This window comes from Periplaneta americana, chromosome 12 (assembly GCF_040183065.1).
Source record: "Periplaneta americana isolate PAMFEO1 chromosome 12, P.americana_PAMFEO1_priV1, whole genome shotgun sequence".
Taxonomy (NCBI): Eukaryota; Metazoa; Arthropoda; class Insecta; order Blattodea; family Blattidae; genus Periplaneta; species Periplaneta americana.
In genome coordinates, this window is record NC_091128.1 from 59,154,215 (window position 1) to 59,175,824 (window position 21,610).

The 21,610-nt window shown below is 34.8% G+C and overlaps 1 protein-coding gene across 5 annotated transcripts in view; it reads left to right on the forward strand.

Annotated features, from left to right (window-relative positions):
- LOC138710481 (golgin subfamily A member 6-like protein 22) overlaps positions 1-21,610 on the forward strand; it is a 187,050-nt gene that overhangs the window by 81,329 nt on the left and 84,111 nt on the right. Inside the window, exon 1 of one of the 5 annotated variants that reach the window (XM_069841408.1) lies at positions 15,156-15,298. The exons of 2 other annotated variants lie outside the window; for them this stretch is intronic. The gene's annotated coding sequence lies outside the window, so the exon portion shown is untranslated. Of the gene's footprint in view, positions 1-15,155; positions 15,299-18,745; positions 18,797-21,610 lie in introns of those variants that run through there. 2 more of the 5 variants (XM_069841407.1, XM_069841410.1) reach the window with 2 other exon arrangements.

Below are 21,610 nucleotides of genomic sequence, written 5' to 3' on the forward strand. Positions count from 1 at the left end.
TTAAGAGAGGTTTTATTTAATATCCTTATTGAATTTGGTATTCCCAAGAAACTAGTTCGATTAATTAAAATGTGTCTCAGTGAACTTACTGCATAGTCCATATAGGTCAGTTTCTATCTGATGCTTTTCCAATTCACTGCGGGCTAACGCAAAGAGATGCACTATCACTTTCATTTTTTAACTCCGCTCTAGAATATGCCATTAGGAAAGTTCAGGATAACAGATAGGGTTTGGAATTGAATTGGTTACATCAGCTTGTTGTCTATGCGGATGACGTGAATAAGTTAGGAGAAAATTCACAAACTATTAGGGAAAACACGGAAATTTTACTTGAAGCAAGTAAAGCGATAGTTTGGAAGTAAATCCTGAAAAACTAAATATATGATTACGTCTCGTTACCAGAATATTGGCAAATATAAATGACACTCGGGAGGAAATTAAACGCAGAATAAACATGGGAAATGCCTGTTATTATTATTCGGTTGAGAAGCTTTTGTCATCTAGTCTGCTGTCAAAAGAAAAACTGAAAGGTAGAATTTATAAAACAGTTATATTACCGGTTGTTCTGTATGATTGTGAAACTTAGACTTTCACTTTGAGAGAGGAAGAGAGATTAAGGGTGTTTGAGAATAAGGTTCTTATGAAAATATTTGGAGCTAAGGGGGATGAAGTTACAGGAAAATGGAGAAAGTGAGACAACGCAGAACTGCACGCATTCTCCTACTGTGAGAAACTCGTCATTGCAATCCTGGAGAAGACGAAGAACGCATATTATGAATTTCCCCACAGAAGAAGAACAGTGTAGGCCTACATATTGCTTCTAGTATGGATTTTTCGTAAGACACATTTAGAAGGAAAAACATATCTTAGAATACAATTTGTGATAGAACAAATCTGGAGAGTTACGTTTCTTTTGTACAGGGACATCATTTTATTTTTACTAACATTTTTAATGTTAACCTGGCTATACCTTTGGATCAACACCGTTTGCTATCCCCTTCCACGACTGGATGATACTGGCGTAATATACAAACAAATCATTTTACTAGGTATAGGAGGGAAGAAAAGTATTTCATCCATTTACGTAAACTAGGAAATATTGCGATTTTGAGTTTGATCATTTTCATTAGGTTTTTGTTTAATTCAAAATACAGTACAGTATTAACAATTAGTGTTTTTACTCACGAACTGAGCTGTCCATGTGGACGTATTCATTATGCAGTGTATATTATACTGTCTACAGACATTAGCGTACAATATAGAGAATGAAGTTAAATTTAAAATAATCATAATATGGATATTTAAACACATTTTTGAAAATGGTGGCCGTTCATTTCGATACAGGCTTCAGTTCTAATGTGCATATTATCGCACTATAGACTATTGTACCTAATCCCAATTACCAGTTTCGTCCTTCGTATTAGTAACTCGTGTTGAAATAATTCTGTACCTACTCTATAAAAGAGTACCTTACGTACTGTAAATTCAATCTTCACTTCTGCCCGATCCGAAAAGATAAAATTACTCAGACATACTATCTACTGTCCGTCCAACTGGTTATGTCGTAGGGTCGTAGAAAGGGAGGAAATCACTTGACAGTTAATTACTTAACGAGGCCCTTTTATTTAAGTTATTTTAAACAGTTGTATAATATTACGTAGACGTCCAATTCCTAACAGAAATTAATGTTCTCAGAAAAGACCTAAGACAGCCCAGCCACTAGCTGGCGAATAAAGCTGGTGGGGGGAAACCGGGATACGACGTAGGCAAATGGACGACAGTACCTGTGCGAAAATGATTCAATATTGAAAACTCTTTCGTCACTGGAAAACGCGAACATATTTTCGGAACGTACTGTTTACTATGACTGTATATGCAGTCTTGGATCTATGTGGAGGAAGATTGAACTTCATTAGTAGAAGGGGTGGGAGTGAAGTACATTCAAAGACTCAGGTACAATAAAAATTTAAGTAAAAATAAAATTATGTCCCTGTAGTTTCGTAATTACATGAAAAGCTTGAATTTGAGGAAATTCCATGCGAACAAACAATAACGACGATGTATCGTTACTGTAGTCGTTATATACTACAGTATGATCATAGAGTTTGCGCACAGCAATAATTAGGTAAGCTAATATTTCGGCTGGGCGACACAGGATTGGTTTCGTTGCTGAAAGTCGCATTCACCCTGCCTGCATGAAAGTTCAGCGGCGCGCGTTGATGCGATAAGAGATGCTGGGCCTTGGAACAGACAGTGAGGAATTGTGTGGGTGGTCGGTCGATATCACAGTGTAGGCGAACTTGCTGTGGGCGTGAAGTGCAGGGTTGCCCATTCATTACCCGAACAGGGATCACAAAATCGACATGTTACAATATCTTGGACTCCATGTTGACATTACAACTGTTTTTATTAATTATACTATAAAAAATAGAACAGGAATTAAAAATTTGTTCAAATGATAAGGTCGTTCTTGGTAGTCTGATGGTTCAGATGTTTGCGGATTGAAACCAGATTGAGGTCGATGGATTTTAATGGATTATAGATAGGCTTCGAAGTTGAGGCTCATTTACTCTGAAGTTAACTACACACAGAATACAAAGTAACAGTGTCTACAAAGCAGCTGGAAAGATAGTTCCCTTCACTCATACACACATCATGTCAGTTAATGGAGCTGTTGTAATACAGCCTGAGTAAGGAAAAAATTAATCATTCGCCTAAAGGACAAATGTAAATATTATGTTGGCCAGAATACATTGTATTGTCGTCTCTCGGGTGTAGAAACGTAATATTTTTCTTAGGTGTATAAGAAGCTATACAGGCAAAATATTTAAAAGATACTTTACATAAATTTTATAATAATAATAATAATAATAATAATAATAATAATAATAATAATAATAATAATGGTAATAATAATAATAATAATAATAATAATAATAATAATCCACAAACGATTAGGGAAAACACAGAAATTTTACTTGAAGCAAGTAAAGCGATAAGTTTGGAAGTAAATCCCGAAAAGACAAAGTATATGATTATGTCTCGTGACCAGAATGTTGTACGAAATGGAAACATAAAAATTGGATATTTATCCTTCGAAGAGGTGGATAAATTCAAATATCTTGGAGCAACAGTAACAAATATAAATGTCACTCGGGAGGAAATGAAACACATAATAAATATGGGAAATGAGTGTTATTATTCGGTTGAGAAGCTTTTGTCATCTAGTCTGCTGTCAAAAAATCTGAAAGTTAGAATTTATAAAACAGTTATATTACCGGTTGTTCTGTATGGTTGTGAAACTTGGACTCTCACTTTGAGAGAGGAACAGAGATTAAGGGTGTTTGAGAATACGGCTCTTAGGAAAATATTTGGGGTAAGAGGGATGAAGTTACAGGTGAATGGAGAAAGTTACACAACGTAAAACTGCACGCATTGCATTCTTCACCTGACATAATTAGGAACATTAAATCCAGACGTTTGAGATGGGCAGGGCATGTAGCATGAATGGGCGAATCCATAAATGCATATAGTGTGTTAGTTGGGAGGCCGGAGGGGAAAAGACCTTTAGGGAGGCCGAGACGTAAATGGGAGCATAATATTAAAATGGATTTGAGGGAGGTAAGATATGATAGAGAATGGATTAATCTTGCACAGGATAGGGACCGATGGTGGGCTTAAGTGAGGGCGACAATGAACCTTTAGGTTCCTTAAAAGCTATTTGTAGTAATTTATAATAATTATATTATAATAATACTTTATTATTAAAATATCTGAACACATACTATTTGTAGATAGATAGATTTATTGGGTAATATTATACATACTGTACTCCAACCAGGAGAAAGTTTCAGGGGAATGAGACGCAGCGGGGTAATGCTAAGAATGAATGTTGATGTCATAAGATGTCATAAGGTCACACACGTGGGTACACGCATCTGCATTGGCTCACTCTCAAAGCACAAACCATAACACTGATTCACACATACTTACACTATCCCAGTTACAAAATTAGATCACGGTTAATCTCCTGGTCTTTTAATCCCTCCATACAGGAAATAACATATGCAGGAGAGCGCATGTTTTTTAAACTGACGTTATAACGGTAATATTATCTATCTACTTCGCTCCAATAGATGACGCAATAGCAAACACATTCCTGTCAAGGTTAATCTCCTGGTTGGAGAACAGTATAGATGTTATATTATAATTATCTCCTAAATCCAATGCACGGGTCTTCTGACCGTACGTGCTTTGTGCCTAAAACAAGTCCTACTTTGTAGGTTTCACCCCCCTAACCTATAATTAGATGCAACCACTCTCCAAAAGAACAAACAGATTAAAATAAAAATACTATTTGTAACTGAACATACTGTAATCACAATACAGCGAAAAGGTGCGACATAAATACAACAATTATAAAATATACTAGTGGCCTGAAGCAACTATACCTGCTTGCAGGTGGATGACTATTTAAAAAAATAAATAAATATATAATTTATTAGACTGAAATAAATCAATAAGGAACACAATACCTTTGTACAATGCCATTGAAGGCAGCAATTCGATCCAAACTGTATAAAAATCTGAATTTACATAACGCATATGCGAACAATTCAAACATAACACTGATTGAAAAACATAACTTGACCCAATTAGAATGAGAGTTATATTACAACAGTATTGTTTTGTAAACAAAGTTAATTTATGAGCAGATATTATATGCTTAAAATGTATTTTAATGTTATTTTTATTAAGAATTTAGCATTAAAAACTTGTTACCGGTTTCATCGCATTTGACACTTAGTGATAATATTGTAGTTTGTTTTGTATTATCTTTGAACTTCAAAACACTCCGTGTCATAAAATTCTACAATGCACGCCACTGATGCGGCGAGCTTGGATCCGAGAGCCGAACTCTGGTCTCATCTGGCCAGCGGGACAAGAGCACGCTCGTACGGGTAAAGCATACACGGATCTGCTGTAGACAGTGAAAGCTTTCCCCAGAGAATTCTCAAGGAATGAACACGTACTGCAACACTGAAGGAAAGCAGACAAAATTACGGAATTTGTGTATGACGTAACATATAAGCTAGATGTAAACGTGACTGGTAATTAGAGCCCAGTCCGTAGAGACTGGACGGGATTTTTCATCTTGCCATAATTTCCGGATTACAGGACACAATAATTACAGTTCTATGAAACTGAATAAGTTACTGCACCTGTCCCGGGGGACAAGACTATGGCATCGTGGGACTGACATCAGCTTCTTGTAGTGCAGAGATCAAGAAAGCGTGGGAGCCTCAGTTCCTTGTTCTTAAAGAGTTTTCACACGACACTTTTGACTCGTACATAACAATTACATTTTATCGCCAATTTTCATGTACACATCCATGAAACTTCAATTAACCAATTGAGGACCGTTTTTGCAAAACTTGCTAACTGAAAAAACTAAATTTTACAGGAGAGACAAAAAACTGAATGAAGACAAATAGGTTATAGGTGCAACCATCACACTTTGACACATTATAATGAAGAGAAATAATTCAATTTTACTAAGATAACTTTAACATCGTGTAGAGGGCTTTTTATGTTAACGAATCCACCAAAGCTCAATTTTGCAGTTAGCAAGTTTTGCAAAAACGGTCCTCAATTGTTAATTGTTTCCATTTATGAGTCACTGTCAACCTACGAGATGCCCTAGCAGAATTTCAAAATGATATACACAATACAGAGCATCAATAAATAAAATTTGAACTAAATACGATGTGGAATTTACAGAATATTATCAATGGAATTTACACCAACACATTGCCAGGATGAATGATCTAGTATTCAAATTGCTCTTCGTAACAGATCTAACGAGAAGAAAACTGTGAAGATTCGAAAGGAGGAATATTTGAGGGACAGAACTAAATAGTGATAAATACAGGGACATCATTTTATTTTTACTAACATTTTTAATATTAACCTGGCTATACCTTTGGATTAATATTTCAGAGCCGAAAACACAGTTTTCTAACCCCTTCCACGATTGAAGTTCGATGATTCTGACGTAAAATACAAACACATCACTTTATTAAGTATAGGAGGGAAGGAAAGTACTTCATCCATTTACGTAAACTAGGAGATATCGTAATTTTGAATTTGATAATTTTCATTAGGTTTTTGTTTAATCAAAATACAGTACAGTATTAACAATAAGTGTTTTTACTCACGAACTGAGTAAAGTTATCCATTCGGACGTATTCATTATGCAGTGTATATTGTACTGTTACAGTACATTAGCGTACAATATATGAGAATGAAGTTAAATTTAAAAATAATCATAATATGGATATTTAAACACATTTTTTTAAATGGTGGCCGTTCATTTAGATACAGGGTTCAGTCCTTTTGTGCATATTATCGCAGTATAGACTAATTCCAATTACCAGTTTCGTCCTTCGTACTAGTAACTCATGTTGAAATAATTCTATACCTATTATATAAAAGAGTATCTTACGTACTGTAAATTCAATCGCACAAATAACATTACTCAGACATGCTATCTACTGTCCGTCCAAGTGGTTATGTCGCAGGATCGTAGAAAGGGGGAAAATCACGTGACAGTTAATTATTTTATTTAAGTTATTTTAAACAGTTGCGGGTGAAAACAGAGGGAAATCGGGATGCGACGTAGGCAAACGGACGACAGTACCTGTGCGAAAATATGATTCAATATTGAAAGCTCTTTCGTCACTGGAAAACGCGAACATATTTCTGGAACATACTATACTCACTAACTCAATACTGTTTGTGTTTACTACGACCTTGCAACTGTGACTGTATACGCTTGGTTCTGTGTGGTGAACAGTTGGGAGTTCACTAGTAGAGGGGGTGGGAGTGAAGTACATTCAAAAACTCAGGTACAATAAAAATTGAAGTAAAAATAAAATGATGTCCCTGTACTACTCTTGCATTGAATATTATTATTATTATTATTATTATTATTATTATTATTATTATTATTATTATTATTATTATTATTATTTACTTTCTTACTTACTTACTGGCTTTTAAGGAACCCGGAAGTTCATTGCCGCCCTCACATAAGCCCGCCATTGGTCCCTATCCTGAGCAAGATTAATCCAGTCTCTATCATCATATCCCACCTCCCTCAAATCCATTTTAATATTATCTTCCCATCTAAGTCTCGGCCTCCCCAAAGGTCTTTTTCCCTCCGGCCGCCCAACTAACACGCTATATGATTTTCTGGATTCGCCCATATGTGCTCATGCCCTGCCCACCTCAAACGTCTGGATTTAATGTTCCTAATTATGTCACGTGAAGAATACAATGCGTGCAGTTCTGTGTTGTGTAAATTTGTCCGTTCTCCTGTAACTTCATCCCTCTTAGCCCCAAATATTTTCCTAAGCACCTTATTCTCAAACACCCTTAACCTATGTTCCTCTCTCAGAGTGAGAGTCCAAGTTTCACAACCATAAAGAACAACCGGTAATACAACTGTTTTATAAATTCTAACTTTCAGATTTTTTGACAGCAGACTGGATGATAAATGCTTCTCAACCGAATAATAACAGGCATTTCTCATATTTATTCTGCGTTTCATTTCCTCCCGAGTATCATTTATATTTGTTACTGTTGCTTCCAGATATTTGAATTTTTCCACCTCTTCAAAGCATAAATTTCCAATTTTTATATTTCCATTTCGTGCAATATTCTCGTCACGAGACATAATCATATACTTTGTCTTTTCGGAATTTACTTCCAAACCTTCTTTTATTATTATTATTATTATTATTATTATTATTATTATTATTATGATTATTATGATTATTATTATTATTATTATTATTATTATTATTATTATTATTATTATTATTACATCGCATCCAATTACTTCATTCCAATATTATCTTAGGCCAAGTGTTTCAATTCAAAGTTAACTTACAGTAAGTTATCTTAGCTTTCATTTCTGCGATGTATTTTATTAAATTTTAAAATTAGTACAGATTTACCGATACAAAATTTTCTTTAAAATATAATCTAAGATTTAGAAATATGTCAATATATATTGCTAATAAATTCTCTGCATTAAAGTATTTAATTTTTCAATATTTTATCTCATTATAGCTTTCCATAATCCTGCAATTATTAATTAATAACACAATTGCGAAAATGCTTTTAATTTTAAACATCAGCAATTACGAATTTGTAGTGAATGGCTGTATTAGCTATTAATGTGCGCCATTAATTCTATACCAACACACTTCATTCAGGTATTATGGAACACAAGTGCTGAGATTTGACGACATGTAAGCGATGTGGTAATTGTCTTATATTAGAGAAACTTGAAAGATTTCAAACATTTTCGACAAACTACTAAATAACAATTTTCTTATAGAAAAGTGTGTGCAATGAGATCAACTTACATTGTTGCGGATCGACTAACACTGAACGGACAGGTGAGCCAACTGCTAAGAAAATAAGATGCTTTTTACATGCGTTGGAAGTTGGAACACATTCGAAATTCTGTCCTTGAGAGGGAGAGGGGAACAGTCAGGACATGATAGCAGTAAACCCTTAAATCACATGAAATGAAAAACTGAGATTCTCAAGGAAAACCTATAGCCTCTTTTTCATCACTTATCTCTCAGGTGATTTCATATTGTCGTCTTTGATGACAAGCGACAATCTGACAAATGTAAACTTGTGGATACGATAGGCCTAAGGCAATTCAATAAGTTAACAATATTTTAATCCCGCTGCCAGGTCCTTGTCTTGAATTGTTTAACTGCGATAAGTTTCCTGAGAAGAATAGTTTGCATCTCTTATTACTTTTAAAACATCTCTGTTAGTGCACAGAATTACTGTAACTTGTTTAGGAGTAAAATAATTCTTGTTCCATTAAACTTTCAATATTTTAACATATAATCAATCATAAAGTAGGAAAGTTGAGGAAATGAAACTGCACGAAATTGATAGGGATACTAAAAAAGTCAATTAGCATTTATGAGCAAATATTTACATCTGACGCATTAGTGCCATTGACAACATCCAAACCATAATCATTTTCTTGCCAGGTTACCATAGCAAACTCATGAATGATGCGGGGTCGCATATTTTCTAGGCCAGGCATTTTAGACGCATGGGATGGTCTTCATAGACATTTCGCAGCACGCGTTACGAGCGTACTAAGCTAGCCCCGGCTATTCACTAGTTACTAGTACAGAATTCAAATCATATCCTATCGCTAACACTGGTTTATGAATACGAAAAACGCTGATAATCCACCGAAAGCCCGCGCTAAAAATGTCTATGACTACGGCCCTTGGACACTATCCTTCACATACACAAAACATATTCAATAGAGTAATGTCGGGTGAATATGGTGGGCATGAAATAGGTCCGTTACGCACGATCAGAGATCTGAAAGCGTGTTATTGAGAGACAATGGATTCTGAAAATGGATTATTGAGAAACAATGGATTCTACAGTATGAGAGAATCCAACCCTGTTGAAAAAACACGTTATGGTGCAAGCCAGCTGCTTGGATATACGAACCGTTTCTTAATTCTGACGCGGTTTCAGAGAAGTCCAAGCGAATCTATTTGCTAATCATGAAGACAGTTTAACATACCGTCATTAAGAGTTCATTGAGTGCTGCATAAGCGTATTTACTTTTTATATTCATACTAAGTACAAATTCTACAACAACTAAAGCCAGAAGACAAGCTACGTCGACAAGAATTTGCTACTGAAATACTGCGTTATATTGAATAAACCCTGTCTTTCTTCCAAACGTCTTATTATCCTTGTGCAGAAACGTTTGCAGTTCTGGTCATTCTGTAAGTAATAATGCATTCTGTAACAGCTAGTTTTAGTTTTGTTATTTTGTCACTTGTTGAATTTAAAAGCTTTCAACTTGGTTACACAACTTTTAACACTATATCATTTATGAATACAATGTATGGTGATTACTTTCAAATGTTAATTTGAACTAAGTTCATAAATACCTAGTTGACTAGTTTCGACTTTGGAGCCATCTTCAGAACTGCGTGGTTCTTGTCTTCACACTAGAGCAATATGAAATATACAGATACACAAAAACACACCCACAACAAATCCTCAGCACACAACTGAATTCCAGAACACACGCTACTGACTCTACAGTAAACAATACAAACGCACCCCGACCGAGGGTGAAGACACCGGAAGACGCAAGAGCCCAGTGCTGCTCATCGGAGTGACTACTACCGCGGAGGAATCGGAGATTACGAATAAAGCTCTCCACTGATGATCTCCGGTACTACCGTAGGTGGAACAGGGGACATACGGAGGGATGCGGGGGTTCGGAGCGAAGCGACTGTTAGCTCAAGGACGACCGACGCGTACGGATTGACGGTAGTTGTGAGTGGAATAAAATGGCACCAAATCGGATATCCGTAGCATGGAAATTCTTTAATTTAGTTGAAGGTAATAATAAAGTCGTACGCTGTAAACTTTGTGGGCAAATTTACTCTAAGGGTGGTGGTGGAACTTCGAATGTGTTAGACCATTTGAAGCGATCGCACAAACGCGAACTGGATGAAAACAATTACGCAAAACATTTGATACGATTTCTTTTTAAATTGTTTAAGTGCTATTATTCCCGAAGGCCCACAGTATAGGAAAAAGTCTTGAAATTTCTCTAAAACGTAACTTTCGAGGCAATAAAAAAAACATGTGAAATATTTAAAAGACGACTTGAGTTATATTTTGCTGTTTAGACAACTTGAGTTATATTTTACTGTTTGGATTAAAATATTGAGTTTCTGAATGAAACTAAAGAAACAAGTGGTAATAATATAATTACAATTATCCTTAAGTTGATATCCGCTTATATTTTTATTACAGAGAAAGAGTGGCGCGTTTTAGAAGAGGCAGTTCAAATACTGACACCCTTTAACACAATAATCACAATCCTGTCCGGTGAAGAATCTGAATAAATTATGTTGGACAGTAAATTTTAATCCATTGATAGCCCACGTTTCTTTTGTTCCATTCTTAAGCTCCCTCAATAGGCTATATTTTACGTTAAACTAAACCGATTAGAATAATAATTGACAAACACTGTTTGCGATTAAACGAGAGTTTCTAGGAGATCTACAGTATACATGTTTACATTAGCTACTGAAAAGCTTTACTTCTGCGTTAGTTTTGCAGTTAGATTGAATGTTATTAATTTGATCAATAACATAAAACTAATACGCCTTTCCACATATACTATGAATTTTAAAACTAGAAAAAAATCTGTCAGCTAACGTAGCACTTTAAGCAACACAAAAAAAGAGCCGAAGAAAGAGAGAGAGATTAACATAAAAGAGAGAATAAACAACAACAAATTACAACTTATTTTAAAAGATACGCGGACGTGAGCGGACTTGAATCTCTACCTGATCCGATTAAAGGAATGCTCAGCGGAAAGTGTATGTCTGCGCCACAGCACATATACAACCTGCGCGGCATCAATCGGAGGTAATCCGGAGGTCTCCGATTGAAAGCGCGCAAACAACTGCTCCGGAGAAAACCTAATCATAAGCAGCACTACAAGAGCCTCAGCAGTTCTTCCCAAGCCGAAACTAGTGAACTAGGTATTTATAAACTTAGCCTAGTTTAAATTAACACGTGAAAATAATCACCATACTGTATTGTATTCCTAAAAGTGTCCGTTTAAAATAAATAACATTAATTGTTACATGCTAATTTTAAAACAAGAATATGCAAAATTGGGCGCACGGTAGCGCCAGGGTTAAGGATTAAGGCTGAAAATCCAGAAGTTCGCGGATTCAATTCCCGATGGGTCATGGATTTTCTCAGTTGAAGACTGAACATAAAAAAGGTTGTCAGTGCCAAAATAGAACTTTCTCGTGCGACTAGCTAATGTCTATCAGAGGAGTCTTCATTATTTAAATAAAACGATTGCCGGATTATCCGACTATCTTTCTCTCGCTCTTTTCTTTTCTTCTTCTTCTTCTTCTTCTTCTTCTTTTTTTTTTTTTTTTTGCTACAGACACATATATAGTCTATCTTCTTCATATGTATGAAGTACTAGGCCTACTATACGTTATATTAGTACCAGTACCTATTTTTTCTAGAGAGTGTTATTACAAACCTTGACACTTACACAGTATGATCAGCTGTTCGAGTTTCCATACTGTATAACTTCTATATAAAATATATTCCATGATTGTCAAAAGAAAACGTGTTGTGCTAAGTACCGAACAAAACGCAAATAATTGAGTGGTTTGGGGAAAGAGAAACTGTGACTCATCTCACATCAGAGTACGAGATTAGTGTTGCAACTGTGCGCGATTTAATATAAATGGACAATAAAGTGTATGAAGTATGTAAATCTACAACACGAGACCTGTATTATTCTTATGTTTCTGCTGACAGCCATTACAAGGAATTTCCTTGCTCCTTAAAAACCCGTCGTTGACAAGCAGACTTTAATGAGTGAACTTCTGATTCACTACTTAGCGTCTTAAACACAAGAGCACGGAAGAAATTAAGAAATGCAAATATTATTCACTTAATTTACGAAAATATTTAACGGTACGGATTATCCGATTTTTTCGATTAAGCGTTCAGTCCACCCCCTTCATTACCATGGATAGTAGAGGTTCTACTGTATCATATATCATGAATAATTTTATAAATTTCTTTTTTAAAAACTTCAATTTTAAAATATTTCAAATTTGGAAAGTGGTTTGCAATTTCATTATAAAATTTTAGATCGAAACTAGCACCATGTTTAAGAGCTGTACTTGTGTGACATTTAGGCTGAATTAATGGGGAAGCAGACTTTTGTCTTCGAGTACGATATTCATGTCGATTAGATTTATGTTTTATATTTGATTTCTATGGTAGTAAGTTAGTAAACTTTATTTATAAATTTATTCAATAGTTAATACTTTAAAATCTGTATAAATTAAATTTGTTGGATAATCCATATTTTTAGTTAGACAAATTTTTATTAATCTTCTGTGTAATAAAATTAATGGTTTAAGTAGAGATGATGCTACTCCACCCCAATTTATTATACCATATTGTATTAATGATTGTGCTAAAGTTAAAAATATTATTCTCAATGCCTCCTTAGTGATAAAATTTCGAAGTATTATGAATTTATAAATTGTCTTCCTTATACTTGTACACATAAAATCAATTTGTTTATCCCAACGTAAATGCTGATCTATAATACTCGTAATTCCTAAATATTTGACTTGTGTGGAAGGTGTTAGATGTGGGCAATTACAATAATTACTTGTTAATTCATTACATGAAATATTATGTATTACTTAAATAGTTTCAATTATAAATTTTTTCAGAATAGTTTTTTTTTATGTTTTCTGTTTATGAAGATTTAAACTTCGCTCTTATGCTTTCAAAACTTGTATTTACATATACGATGTTATTTTCGACAACATCGCGAAAACTACAGAAAGAGGTTTGTGTACACATTGCACTGTACTGTAACTATTACGTTTCGTTTATTTGTTTGTCCCCTTCTGCCTTACGGTTTTATTTTTCACTTTTTTTTTCGCGATATCGGCTCAGCATGACGCGTGTCCTCTACTAAAGAAAACACAGGAGGACAGACAAATACTCGTCATGCCCTAGACCAGTCTTGCGATGGTGACTAATAATTGCGAGCGAGAGCTCTTTTCTGCCCGCTGCGCGCGCGCGGAGCTCTTTTACCTGTAAACATTGCTAAAGGATGTACAGATCTTAGAACACAGTGCATCATGACGCGCTGAAAGCTTTCAAGGAAGAGTGGAAGATACAATATTTATGCTTCGAACATGGTGATGAAGTCCAGTGTTTGTTGTGTAAAAAAATATAATTTGCAAAAAAAGCAACATAAAACGGCATAATGAGACGCAACATGAAAAAAAAATATAGGCATTATTCAGGTGAAGAGAGAAATAAATTAATTTCAGAATTGACATCGAATGTAAATTAATTTACATTTGGGTCAGTAGATTGTATCTAGATTCCTTCTATTTCTTTATTTTAAATATATTGTTGATGTTTTATTTGTTGCTTGTTTCTGGATATTTACTTTTATTAGACTACGTGTTTCTTTAATTTAGAAATAATATTTTATCTTTGATTGCACTTTAATTTATACTATTACAAAGTTCAAAATGCTAATTCACTTTTATTCCAATAACTATTTTCAGGATTTTGAGAAAATATGAACTAAACATTTTGAAAACTTAACGTCAATATAAAATATACTAAAAATATAATTTCAAAACTATTAGACTTAATTGCACCAAATTTTGTACAGATGATATTATTATAGATCTGCTTATATAGTTTAAATTTCACAAATTTTGGCCGAAATTGTGGAAGTTTTAAAAGTCATACATATCGCCTTAAATGATTGACCCCAAAAATTACGATGGCTCTCAATATCTTAATTTAATCAATTTGTTTTTTTCGTGTTACGTGCATCTTGCAAATCACTCTCACTCATTACATAATCACGATTGGAGAGTAAAGACTACATTTTCACAATCACACAATCAATATACTCTATTTCAATCAATATTGTCATTATTATTTTTTCAACAAATACTCAAAAGTACTTAGAGATCACACACGTCGAGCAGGTAGACCTTATTAGTTTCTCCTAACCAATGAAGTGAAGTGTTTACATAATAAGTAATTGCTTTTAACAATAAAATGGTTTACATACAATTAACTTTTCCTATTTCTCTTTTTGTTCCTAAAAACCCTTCCCTTTGCGATTTGTTTATATATGTACATGTATATTAAATAACTTAGTAATTATCCCTATTACATAGCTAGAAATTTAGTAACGGAAGTTACTGTAATAATCGCTGCCTTTATTCGCTGCATGTGCATGTACTGTACATCCCTGTTATCTACGTTACGACGCTACGTAGTGGATGCGCTAAACGCTCGCGATCAAGGTCGAGCTCTTCTACCATGATTGGGAGCTAATATCGTCTCATCCCTGCCCCAGACGGTATTCGAATCCTAGACAGTTAAAGTAGTAGGTCTACCTTCCGTTTACGAGATAATTAATACGGCTGTGGAAATGAATTCCGCCAGTAGGGTTCAGGAAATGGTGCCTTTCTCTTTACAAAGATAAGAAAACAGTACGATAACCGAAGTGTGGGTACGCAATAGCAAAGCAACTGCAGACACTGGATAGATTCGTTACATTCACACGGATGTGGACTACAACTGCTCAAGACTTGTGGAGTTTCAAGACGAGGTGAGTAGGAAGAAAACAATGTATCCGTTTTCAAAGCAACCACAAAAGACTGTGATGAACTGATGGCATACAAGTGCATTCGACTGATAGCCTACGTAATTTCGAGACTCACTCACTTCACTATTGTCGTTCTAACTTCCTTGTCATACAAAGTAGCTATATTCAGTTTCCTATCATGCAATAAATTCCGGAGGTGCTACTGTTATACTTCGAAATTTCTTTTTTAACTAGACCATGGAATTTCATGCAATTGCTTGTTTTTATTGATTTGGCATAAGTCAGCCGTGACGAAAATGTGACTCGCGAGCACATTGTGGCTCGCAATGATAGCTGTGCAATTTCTCTTGCTTCCTTCCTCCTCCAACCCCCACCCCTCACTTACTGGAGTCAAACTCCGTTCCATTTGTATTTGTCTCTGACCTGCGAGTGGCGTATCATCGCAATGTCTCTCTCTCGAAACCATGTACGTGTACAAAATCGAAAGTTTCAAGTGGGATGGGAGGACGCATTTGTTTGCTGCCAATATGATGAGAATATTAAATGTATGATTTGTTCACAAGTATTACCGAGGAAACATTATACTACATGTCACTCATGAAACATTAAAAGGTTAAGTTACGTCGATCCTTTTTCAGCAGATGTACGAATAATGCGGTTAGATCTTCAATTTAAACTCACAGATTTACAATGTGATGTTAAATGAAAGCTAGATGTAAGGACTGACAAATGTTGAACTTTTCAAATATTTTCCAAAAAATAAATATCCGAAGCTTCGTTCTTTCGCTTGCTCTTTTGCAGCCATGTTCGCTACAACTTACGTTTGTGAAAAATTATTTTCAACAATGAAAATAGTAAAAACCAAATTTAGATCACGACTGACAGACAAATACCATCGTAATCAACTACGACTGGCAGTAAGTGACATAATTCCTGATTTTGAAACTCTGTCGCAGAGACATTCTGAAGACAGTAAATTTTAGGTTGCGATAATGTGTCCCATGTTTTCTTATTCATTTCTTTCTTCGTTACACGTACTAAATATTAGTTTGTAACCTTATACTGTATAAAATTATATTTAAATGCTTGCCGTAAGGAAAATGAAAATCCGTTAATAAGTCAGACAGTTGCATCACTTCCCCTTCGGATGTCCGCCTCCCTCCATAGGTGTTATGCAAGTTGCATGTTACACAGTGGCTCGGCGCAGGATCACATTTTCGCCACGACTGTTGTCGATCATGATGTTTACGTCCGAATGAAGCCAACTTTATTTTGCATTAGGTAATGCATATTTCGAAGGTTTTTCCCTTTAGCTCAAATGAATGTATATTTTTATTTTGCATGTATAATGCATGTATTAACATCTTTTCTTGTTTTTCCAGATTTATTACCTAATTTCACAATTTTTGTGATAAAAATAAGAAAGCCAAACAGAAAGTAAAGGAAATGTAAAAAAAAATTATTCATATATAAACCTGAAAATAATAAAACTTTATTAAATTGTAACTACCTACTAAAAATACAAAAGATAACCAAATTAAAGTTAAAATTTCCAAAAATATTAATTATAAAACTAATGTTGAGAGCATGAAATTGCTGCGACTACACTGGATACTTACTGATAGTGAACTCTGATTTGGTAGAACCAAAACCGAATGCATTTAAGAGGTTAGGTACAGCTTATAGCAGTAAAATTTTGGAAATATTCAACATTTTTTTCTTCCATTATTGTATCTTGTACGATAATGAAAATTAGTGTGTGTAAAACACTGGCCTTCTGCTATATGAAAAAAATATTTTTACAATTAAAAAAAATTATTTACATTTTTTTTAATTCACTTCACTGTGCACTGATGAAGCGTTTCCCACATAACTTAAAAACTATCCAATATTCTGTGATGAAATTTTTCGTGGGTATTTATGAATGTCATATCTACAATATGATGCAAGATCACTTCTCTACCTTTGATAGATTGTCTGATAAAAAATAAATTCATTTTAAAAATGGTCAAATATCAGTATTTTCTTCTAAGGAATGTAGTTGAAAGAGCATGATATTGTAAACATGAGTTTCAGCAATAAAATAAAAGAGAGAGAACATGAAAAAATTAACAAGTTTATGAGTTATAAGGGAAACGCTTCATCACTGCACAGTAAACTGTCAATATTTTGAATTTTGAAAAAAATATATATATAAATAACAGTATTTTACATATACCAATTTTCATTATTGTTGTTTTTGTTGTTGTTCTTGTTGTTTTCTAATGCCAGGCGTTTGACAATAAAGTCATTTGACCTCTTGCACTCCAATATTTTTCAAAGATATTATCATGGTCAGCCACTGAAGCACAGATTTTGAGGTGTTCCGAATTCATTTCTTGGTTTGAGTTGCACAATGGGCAGTTAGGGGACTGATATATTCCAATTCTATGAGGTGCTTGGCCAAACAATCATAGCCTGTTGCCAATCTAAATGCAGCTACAGACGATTTTCGTGAAATCGGGAATTAACTGTGGATTATGATGCAGAGAGTTCCATTTTTTCTCTTGAGATTGTGTTATCAAATTTTGTTTGTTGAAGTTTAAGTATGTAGATTTAATAAATCTTTTCACAGAGTAATATATAGATTTAGTAACAGGTCTGTAAGTAACAGTACTGCCCTTCTTTGCTAAAGCATCCGGATTCTCGTTTCCCAGGATTCCACAATGGGATGGTATCCATTGGAATACAATTCTTTTATTGAGTGATATTAATTGAGAAAACATTTTAGTTATTTCTGCTGTTTGAGATGAAGGTGTGTGTTTAGAGACTATTGAAAGAATAGCTGTTTTGGAGTCTGACAGTATAACTGCATTCTTAAATTTATTGATGTGGCATAGAAGATTCCTGAGACTTTCACTTATTGCAATGATTTCTCCATTAAAACTTGTTGTTCCGTATCCAAGAGATCTATAAAGTGAGAAGAGACAGGATTTTCATTATTGTACAAGATACAGTAATGGAGGTAAAAAATGTTGAATATTTCCAAAAATTTTACTACTGTAAGCTGTACCTAACCCCTTAAACACCTGCGACAATAAAGTCTCGTAATTTTGACGTCATGAAATTGCTACGACAATGGATACTATTAGTGCACTCTGATTTCATAGACCTAAAACTGGGACAATGAAGTCATGTGGATTGTAAATTTTCATTTAAATAAGATACAGTTGAATCGCCGTATAGTGGTCCAAAATCAATATTTAGGAGGACGGAAATAGAAAAATGACATGTCAAAAAATTAAATAAAACCCTTAAATCATTTGTTATATAACTGAGTAACACTCAATTGATTATCTTAATTAATCAGCGGAGGTGGCTGCAAAGCGAGGTAAGAGGCCGGAAACATGTCACATTTCGACCACCCAGCATTCTTACTCAGCAAGTGCTGCAAGTCTGCCTTTTCTTCGTGTTGTAACTCTTTGTAAGTGGTCGGTATCAACATATCAAGTAGTTCTTTAGGTATGTAACACTGCTTGTTTTTGTTACATTTAGGCCCAGTTTCACCAACTCTTGTTAAATATTTAACATGTCGTTAAGGCAGTTTAACAGTAAACTTAACGGAAGTGATGTTTCAACAACTGTTGTTACTGCTATCATCATGTTAAACCCACTGTTAAATTAACATAGCATACTCCCGCAGTTAAATCCTTAACGTCCTGTTACAGTGTGAATCATGGCTGCCAGGGAATATATGTTACATGCTGGATTATTATATCGAGATATATTTGCAGTGAAAACAATTAGCTGCAATCACTACTTCAGCATTTTTAGTTATTCAGAATAGATGTGTTCATAAATACTAAAATTATTCATATTAATATTAGCACTGCATCCACAGTAAAGAGAAGATATGTGTTTATTAACGTAAGCATTTCTGTGATTATTATTTCGTATTAATACTCAGATATAATTGCAGGTTTTCAAAACGATATTTCTTTATTTCACTGATTTAACAGTTCACATGTAATTATGACCAATGACGTGTAAAGATATGTTAGATATATAATATATGAAAATAATGTTAACGCTTATTCAGCATCACAATTATTTTCATTTTCTATTGGTTCTATTTGATCCTGGATAATTGAAAGAATCTTCGTACAAATATCAACTTTGAGAGTAAAAGTACCACCGTCAGTTTTCAAATGTTCCACTGTAACTTGTGCATGACCCGTCTTGGCATTTCTTTTAATATTTTCATTACATTGATTTGTTTCATAGTTTGCGTTTTCACATCCAAATGGTGATTGAAAATATTGGGTTAAAGAGATCCATGCTTGTTCCTTTTTCCTAATGAAAGTCCATCACTACGTTTCAGTTCAATTACATTCATATAATTGCTAGATCTACTAAAATAACTATATTTCTCATATGAGGTAAAATACTGCTCCTTACACCTTCTTTTTCTCGATTTCCGTTGTAATTATGTTAGTCTCCAATACTTCCATAATGTAAAAAATACAATTCTCCGCTAAAACAAATGACTACACCAACTAAAGGCACATTAAGTAAACTTTCATACATTACTCTTAACATCATGTTACCTAACCAAAGTACCTCAAATGGTTGGTGAAACACTATTACACTAACAGGATGTTTAATTTTTAACAATACGTTAGTTAACATGCTGTTAGCGTTATTTTAACGAAGTTTGGTGAAACTGGGCCTTAATGTTATTTTAGCATGAATGGACATGGAACAAAATATAAATATAACTAATGAGTGCAGACTTGGGTAAGGTAGAGAAAAAAAACACCCTTTATTCCGTCTCAAAATGATTTTTTACCACTTCCTGAAATACTTATCTCTATTTAAACGAAGTCTTAAAGTGCGCAGATTTGCGGAAGTAATAAATTATGCGCACTATTCTTTCCAGGTGCAGTAATGCAATTTTTCTCGATTGCTGTTATTTAAATATCTGGGAACCGAATCTGCTTCCGAAGTACAGCTCATGTATTCTGTCAAGACACTCCCCCACTCTTCCTACATAGCTGCTCACGAGATCGGATGATCTACTTACGAATTATAGGGAAATGAGCTAGTTTTTGCCTTGAACTCGGTAGACACACGCTCGACCATCCCTTCTACTTCTACCCCCTCAAATGAAACGTTGTTTCCCTACTGCACATTGTGAGTGCCTTGACAAAATGCATGAGCTGTACAATTCAGGGAATGCAAGGTGACAGCTTGTTAATAAAGTATCAAATAAGCTTCCCGAGTGCCCAAAAGTGCAATAATACCTAAAATGTTACATTTTCCCCATAACATAATTTATCGTTGGAGAGCAAGAGCATAAAGAATATGATTTATTTTTAACGAAATGAACATTGGCTTAGTGGGCTACTTATTAAATTAGGTTCTCATCGTGATAGTAATGAAAATTTAGGGAAAGCTTACCTCTGAAAAAGTCGTGCCTGCCCAAGAAAACTTTCCCATTACAGCAAGTATGAGGTCGAAATAAAGACAAACCCACCGACGTTGCTCAGTCGGTTAAGGCGCTTGCCTGCCGGTCTGAAGTCGCGCTCGGGCGCGGGTTCGATCCCCTCTCGGGCTGATTACCTGGTTGGGTTTTTTCCGAGGTTTTCCCCTACCGTAAAGTGAATGCCAGGCGAATGGCGAATCCTCTCGTCAAATACCATCTCGCTATCACCAATTCCATCGACGTTAAATAACCTAGTAGTTGATACAGCGTCGTTAAATAACCAACTAAAAAAAAACAAAGACAATCTAGAGAATTAAAGCTTCTATACAAAACAAGTTTACTACCTGTAACTACTGCACCTATAAATTTTAATGAAAATTTGTTAGATAGGAGAGAATGTTATGTTTTATTTAACGACGCTCGCAACTGCAGAGGTTATTCAGCGTCGCCAGATGTGCCGAAATTTTGTCCCGCAGGAGTTCTTTAGTTCTTTGCCAGTGAATCTACTGACATGAGGCTGTCGCATTTAAGCACACTTAAATGCCATCGACCTGGCCCGGGATCGAACCCGCAACCTTGGAATAGAAGGCCAGCGCTAAACCAACTCGCCAACCAGGTCGACGATAGGAGAGAAGTTATTAATTTTGTCTAAATGCATCCCCCTATAAGGGGCAGTTTCCCTTATAACAACGTAATCATAGTTTGTATACAAAACAAATGCTGTAAGTACTGTATAAAATTTTATGAAAGTCTGTTAAATAGAAAAGTTACTAATTTTGTCCAATTCCACCTCCCCCCCCCTATAAGGGGTAGTTCCTCTTATAACAACGTAATCAGAGTTTGTATACAAA